This window comes from Pantherophis guttatus, chromosome 10 (genome assembly GCF_059756535.1).
Source record: "Pantherophis guttatus breed Tessera chromosome 10, ASM5975653v1, whole genome shotgun sequence".
Taxonomy (NCBI): domain Eukaryota; kingdom Metazoa; phylum Chordata; class Lepidosauria; order Squamata; family Colubridae; genus Pantherophis; species Pantherophis guttatus.
The window spans coordinates 20,251,700-20,259,717 of NC_142072.1; the positions used below are offsets into that span (position 1 = coordinate 20,251,700).

The 8,018-nt window shown below is 38.5% G+C and overlaps 1 long non-coding RNA gene across 1 annotated transcript; it reads left to right on the top strand.

Annotated features, from left to right (window-relative positions):
- Positions 1–1,186: 1,186 nt before the first annotated feature.
- Positions 1,187–7,337, top strand: LOC148112416 (uncharacterized). Its single transcript, XR_015729473.1, has 2 exons — positions 1,187–1,247; positions 6,777–7,337. It is a non-coding gene; the product is annotated as an uncharacterized LOC148112416 (long non-coding RNA).
- Positions 7,338–8,018: the final 681 nt, after the last annotated feature.

Genomic DNA, 8,018 nt, shown 5'->3' on the forward strand with positions numbered 1-8,018 from the left:
GGAGAACCACTGCATATATAGAAACATAAGTTTTTCTGAGCGTCAGAAGTTCAGTACTGAGATATTGTTCAGGTTTTTTGCAGACATTCCAACTGGGGCACAGTGCAAAAGATTTTTAAAAATGCAAAATAATACCTTGAAAAATCCTGATCAATATCTCAGGATTGATCTCCCAAAACCCAGAGGTCTTAATGGCTATGAAGCTTCTCAGCCATCCAGGTCATGGTTGTCCCAAAGATGCTTTTTCAAGAGGCAACTGGACTTTCTGGTTTTTCTTTTGAAGACGTTTTGCTTCTCATCCAGGCAGAGCTGAAGAAGTTTCTTGGATGAGAAGTGAAACGTCTTCAAAGAAAAACTAGAAAGTCCAGTTGCCTCTTGAAAAAGTACTTTTGGGACCAGAGGTCTTAACTACTAAATATTTACAACAAACCCAGGTTCTGACTAGTTCAAGAAATCCATATCACTGGACACACTAAATGCTACTGTGCAGTTTGTGACTCTGTGTAGTGGGAACCTATGCCTTTTTCTACCATGTTAGGTGGCCAGACTGTCATTTAAAACATCATGTATGTTCAATTTGTTTTGGCTCAGCGTATCTTCTGAACACCACATTGCATTTTATTAAGTATGAAGGCTATTGCTTAATGCATTGTAAGCCGCCCTGAGTCTCCGGAGAAGGGCGGCATATAAATCGAACCAATAAATAAATAAATAAATAAATAAATAAATAAATAAATAAATAAATAAATAAATAAATAAATAAATAAATAAATAAATAACCTGCGTTAGGATGTGCTGTGTTGTATAAATCCAGCAACTATGGGGGTTTAGATAATTATCAGGCCTCAAAATGCAGATGTCATTTTGAAACAAGATTGGACATATTTCATTATTTCTATTAATATATTTATTCATCCATTTATTTAAAAGAGGAAATATCATACCTTCATCCCCGCACCTTGTTAGATCTTCTATAATTGATTTGATTTAGGACTTGGCATCTAGAGATCCAAAATGATGGATCTCTAGCAGTGTTCTAATATCTTTGTTGCCACAAAGAAGAAGGGGGTCAATTTATTTTCCAAAGCACCTGAGGGCAGGACAAGAAGGAATGGATGGAAACTAATCAAGGAGAGAAGCAATCTAGAACTAAAGAGAAATTCCTTGACAGTTAGAACAATTAATCAGTGGAACAACTTGCCTCCAGAGGTTGTGAATGCTCCAACACTGAAAGTTTTTAAGAAGAGGTTGGATAACCATTTATCTGAAGTGATTTAGGGTTTCCTGCCTAAGCAGGGGGTAGGACTAGAAGACCTCCAAGGTCCCTTCCAACTCTGTTTTTCTATTTCTATTCCTATTTGACATGTGCTCTTAAAATGTCCCTTGTACACCCAATGATAACCAGGTTTAATACTCTCAATTGTTCATAATTTTAATTGCTACTGTGACCATGAGGCTGCTGATCTTCCTCTTCCAACACTCTTCATAAACCTCTAACAACATTTTTATCATTTTTATTTTTATTTTTATTATTTACTAGCTCTTTGCAACTTTTTCCATCCTATTAACTGCTAACCAATAACAGGATATTCTTGCCATTTTTAAAATGTTCCTTTAGAATGTTTTTGTTCTAAATTATTGTATTCGATGCTGATCTTTAATTGGGTAGGTCTTGGACGGTATTTCAATTTTGATATGATTTGATTAATTAAATGTGTATAGCTGCCCATCTCATATATGTAACTCTGGGTGGCTGACAGATAAAACAAGATAAAAACACCCAATATTTTTTTTAAAAAAACCTAAATAATATAAAAATAGCAACTGAGAATCTTTTATTTATTTTATTAGTGACATTGATACCTCATTCTTTCTATTGAAACTCAAGATGATATGAGGGAGACATTTCTCCTCATTTTCTTTCCAACTCTCTTATTCTGTAATTCTTTCTCCAGTGACGATCGTATTAGATAGGTTGAGCTAAGAAAGAATGACTTGTCTAAAGACTATCTAGAAAGCTATCTAGCTGGGTAGAGACAGTGAATCTGGGTTTCCAGAAAAACCCAGATTCAACCTCTTTAGCCAGTGTTTCTCAACCTTGTCGACTTTAATATATATGGATTTCAATTCCCATATTTCCCCAACTGATATCCACAAGAATTCTGGAAGTTGAAGTCCACATGTCTTAAAGTTGACCAGGTTGAGAAACCACATCTTAAGGCAGTGTTTCTCAATCTCAGCGAGTTTAAGACCTGTGGACTTCAACTCCCAGAATTCCCCAGCAGGTCTTAAACTCGCTGAGATTGAGAAACACTGCCTTAAGGTCTCCATTACACAGTTCTACTTATACAAGGTGTATAAGCAAGGTGTATCAAATAAGCATCTACTTAAGCAAGGTGGTTATTAAGTGAATCACACTCAATTTTGCGACATTTTTACCACGGTTGTTAAGTGAATCACTGCAGTTAAAAAGAGAATCATGTGATCCTTAAGCAAACCCAGCTTCCCTCATTGACTTTGCTTGTTGGAAGCTGGCTGGGAAGGCTACAAGTGGCGATGACATCACCCTAGAACCCTGCAACTTTCATAAATACATCATACCAATTGCCAGGCGCAATATTTTGATCACGTTGCTGTGGGGATGCTGCTTCAGTTGTACGGTTTTCATAAGTTTCAATGCTTTTGTAATTTCGAAGAGTGGCTGAACAAATGGTTGTAAATTGAGGACTACCTATACCTGTGATGGCGAACCTATGGCAAGCACACCACAGGTGGCACGCGGAGGCATATTGGTGGGCACACGAGCGTTGCCCTAGCTCAGCTCCAGCGTGCTGTCAAACTGATTTTTGGGCTTTCTGGGCCCACTGGAAGTCAGGAAATGGGCCATTTCTGGCCTCTGGGGTGTGGGGAAAGCTGTTTTCACCCTCTGCAGGCTCCTAGAAAGGCTCCAGAGCCTGGGTAGACCAAAAACAGGCCTTCCATTCCCACCAGAATTCAGGAAATGGGCCGTTTCCAGCCTCCAGAGAGCCTCTGGGTGGGGAAGCCATTTTCGCCCTCCCTACGCTCCAAGAAAGCCTCTGGAGCCTGGGGAGGGTGAAAAACGGGCCTACTGAGCCCACTGTGCCATCACGTGCCAAAAGCGGGGGGAGCACGGGGGTTGCGCATGCATGCACGGGGGGCGGGGCGCATTGAATTATGGGTGTGGGCACGCACACGCATGACACCCCCCCACGCTCCCCACGCTTTTGGCACGTGATGGCAAAAAGGTTAGCCATCACTGACCTATACAGATCTCAATAAAGAGATATTTTCCTATTCACTGGTATTGTTCTCTATATATATTTTTGCTTGTATTTTTTAAAAAAATTGCATCAAAGCATCCCAACTCTCCTCCGTACAGTGCTTCATGGTTGGATTGGGTTTACAAATCCTGATTCAGCCTACTGGCTGAGACTCTTATTGGCTGACCTTGACCGTAACAGATCAGAGAAATTCCTTTGTTGCTCTCTCCCTTTTGAAATAGATTTTAACTGGCTCTGTAAGTGAGGAAGGATGGAGGAAACCCAGCAGTGCCACGTGTTGATTCCTTGGCATAGGTGCCCAAGGAGTAGATGAACAAAACCAAGACCACTCCAAATGTCCAGTTTGGAAGGTCCTGAGAAGGTCTCCTCAGGTGCGAAGGGGATCCACTATGTTCCGCAGGTCAGGATGCAGGCACTTGTGAATGTGAATGGATGGAAACCACCATGACTTGAGATAAATCCCATCTGACAGGTTTTGCAGTAGATCCGTTCAGAACGAAAATGCCTGGTCCCCTGTCATCCAGATTGAAATTATTAAGGAAGACAGACATCGCAGTGACAAGTGAGAGCCTCGGGCATCCACATTTTCCAGCTGCTCGAGCTCTGAAGGTCAGAGCTCACATTGTACAAAACACTTAAAAAACACACTTGTGCATCCATGCACAAACGCACTGGTCCATGTACCAGAACTTTTGCTTTGTTGAGAATAAGCCAAATGTTTTTTTTTTTAAATTACAGAGGAATTTATATAATATAAAGTACGTTATCAGAAAAAAGAAGAGTCTCTGAGCCCAACGTGACTTAGAGTCAGCCTCAAATCCTGGAAACTCCAAAGACACATGGTTGTTTTCTTGGCAAAGCATAAAAAGGGTCTGCTTTAATATCCAGAGCAGTGTTCCTCAAATTTAAGATGTGTGGACTTCAACTCTCAGGATCCCCCAGGACAGAGGATGGGAAGACAAGTATCTTTGGAGAGGGAGCTGTGCAGAGGTGGGTTTCAGCAGGTTCTGACCAATTCTGGAGAACTGGTAGCGGAAATTTTGAGTAGTTCGGAGAACCAGTAGTAAAAATTCTGACTGGCCTTGACCCCATCTATTCTCTGCCTCCCAAGTCCCAGTTGATCAGGAGGAAATGGGGATTTTGCAATAATCTTCCCTGCCACGCCCACCAAGCCATGCTATGCCACACCCACCAAGCTATGCCACGCCCACCAAGCCACACCCACAGAACCGTTAGTAAAAAAATTTGAAACCCACTACTGTTCCAGGATCTCATGACCTCATGATTCATTTAACAACTAATGATTCACTTAATACCTGTGGCAAAAAAAGACAGTAAAATCAGGTGTGATTCATTTTATAACTGCCTTCTTTAGCAGATTTCATGCCATTTCTATGGCACTAGAGTTAATTGGGGGCCGGATGTGCATTTTATATTTTTGTTTTCCTATCACTGTAAAAGTTACCCCTTGAAAATTGAAAATGACACTGAGATGTTTGAGGGCCACAGTCCAAGTTTTTATGGGCTGTATAGAACCAAAAGTCTTCATGCGTCTTTTTTTTTAAGGGTTCAGCATGTTTCCCATGACTTATATTGATATTGTTTCCTGATTGCTTATTTGTTCCCTATGACTATCATTTGATGTGGAACCTTTGATTCTTGACGAACGTATCTTTTCTTTTATGTACACTGAGAGCGTATGCACCAAGACAAATTCCTTGTGTATCCAATCACACTTGGCCAATAAAAAAATTCTATTCTATTCTATTCTATTCTATTCTATTCTATTCTATTCTATTCTATTCTATTCTATTCTATTCTATTCTATTCTATTCTATTCTATTCAGCTTGTGTGTAATGTGTAGCTTGGCCGCAAATCTTCAGATGCAAAGGTCTTTGCGGTGCTCGGAGCAGAGGCTGTTTCCAATATGCTGAAATAATGGTGGAGGATCATCTTGCATGTAATCATGAGATTGTCCTGGGTGGATGTTATTGAGGCCATTAAACTAATTATCACTGTTAGTTTAATTATTGTATGAGAGCATTTATGTGGCTGTTTATTGATTTTGATGATTTTGAATGTTTTTGTATTACAGCATTACTGCAGTCATTGCATTGTTGATATTGTAATGTTAAATTGTGGAAATTCTAATAGTCCTGGTATGCCCAACAAGAATTCAACTGGATTTGGTAGTGTGCAAATTAAATAAATAAGAATTAATGAAATAAAATGTCCGTTGTGATTCTAGGAATTCATTTTCCGCCTCACACTTAATAAAAAATAGGTACATTATAGTGCCTTCATTCCGTTAGCCAGAACCTTGCAAACTTTTTCTTCTTTTTCTTTCTTTCTCCCTCTCCTTTTCTCCTCCCCTAAGTTTAATTCTGAACAGCCGGCTGTGTTCAGCCTGACTGGTTTGTTATGGCTTATAATTTGTGTTAGGATTAATTAACTAATTACCGACAAATGTCCCTTGGCAAGATTCTACTTCTGCTTGTCAACTTGAAGTATTTAATTATTTTAATAATTTACTTTCATCTTCAGAATTTATGCTCTTCCAAGAGCGTTTCTAGGCATCTTTTAATTATTATTCTAGGCTTTTCCACCCCCCTTTCACCAAGATGGCAGTTGAAGGTGGGAGAGAAGAAAGGCTGATATAATTTCCTATTGTAGATAATCAGCCTGCAATGATATTGGAAAACTTGGATTTCTATCCTCACACTACAAGAAAATAATTAGGCACTGAGATTCATGATTTCTCCCAATATTCATTATTTGCATTAATAATAAAATGGGTACATTTAATTCAGAACAAAACCAAAAAACCCCTCAAGCACATTTCAAAGTATCCAAAATATGAGTTCTGAAAACAGCTGCCTTATTGCACCAGGTTAATTTTTCTCTGTAGTCATCTCATAATGAGGATAATATTGAATTTAGCCTGGTTAAGTTTACTCCTTAAAAGGACAGGCTAAAGCTACAGATTCATATGAATAATTATTAGGAGTGCATCCCAGATCTCAGAAACTGGGAAATAAAAAAGCTGATTAGTTTTATCTTAACATGAATTCAGTCATTTGATTACATCTAGAACTAAGCAAAAGTTTATAAATTTCTATTCCTCCCATCACTACATTATTACGATCTCTCTGGGAATTATTTTTATCTAATATGATTTAAAATTATTATTTGGGTGCAGCAGAAACATGATTTATAATCCAACTTCAGGTTCCTTCCTAGATAATTTAATTATGTATATATTTAGACTACCTTGTAGGATTATCAACAGTAAAGAACCGGAAGTAATAAATACGCTACAGAAGAGTGAAGGCGTTGGAAAAGATAGACAGATACCATGAAATATCTATATCTAGAAAAATCAGAATAGGGCAGTAAAGTGACATTTAAGAAAGTAGAAGTTTGATTTTGAAGGTATCAATAGAAATAATATTGATGTTTTTGAATTTTGCCAGTGGAGAAGACTCCTGAGAATATTGTGGAACATCAAGAAAACAAACCAATCAATTATCAGATAAATCAACTCAGAATTCTCACTTGAGGCAGAAATGACCAGGCTCAAATGATCACATTTTGGACATATTATGGGAAGATCTAGCTCTTTGGAGAATCCTAAAATATTCTGGGAAAGGTGGATGGAAAGAGAAGAGGATGACCATCAGCAAAATGGATAGAGTTGATTACACTTGCAATGAGGGCACCATTAGGAGACCTAAAGGGCCATGCTGGAGAAAGATTACTTTGGAGGTGATCTATCTATATAGTCATTAAGAGTTGACACTAAATTGATGGCATATAATAGGGTAGAATGTAATCCAGATGTGCAGCAGGGAAGAACATTTTCCTAGAGAGCAAAAAGACAACAAAACTTGAAAACCTTGGCACACAGGAAAAAGGCCAAGGTGGATCCTTAGCAATTCACAGAGTATACCTAGTAATTGTGCAGATTGTAGTTTTAGTCTGGAAAGATTTTTTTCAATAGGCTAACACAATAAAGAAACTATTATAGAAATAACTCCACATGTCATTCTTGGTTCCTTGTGCCTTACACATAATTACAACTCAAGGTTGACTCAGCCTTCCATCCTTCCGAGGTAGGTAAAATGAGGACCCTGATTGTGGGGGCAGTAAGCTGACTTTGTATAAAAAAGAATCAGTGCTTGGAGGGGGGGGGCGAAAGCCCTACTAAGCAGGTATATACAAAAGTATGAAGGCTATTGCTTAACGCATTGTAAGCTGCTCTGAGTCTCTGGAGAAGGTCGGCATATAAATTGAACCAATCAATCAATCAATCAATCAATCAATCAATCAATCAATCAAACTATCTTGTATTTTGCTTTTATATTCCCTTCACTGTAATATAAATAAAGTGATGGTGTTACAATAGTGATGGTGATAAATAGGTTTCCCCCAATTATTATTATTACTATAGCAGAACTGCAGCCTCCATGTGCCAGCAATCAGGAGGAGACCCAAAATTAAAGTACTATCAAGACAACTTCAGAGCAATTACTTAGGCAGCGTATGTAGTATCATGGAAGCAAAATAAAACCAAGGCAAGGATTTTTTCGGCACATTGTGGCTAAGAAATTTATTTATATAATTGATATAGCTGCTCATCTCACACAGATGATTCTGGATGGCTTACAAGATTAAACAAACCAACCCACCAGGCACAATCCCCAAGGATAAACTAG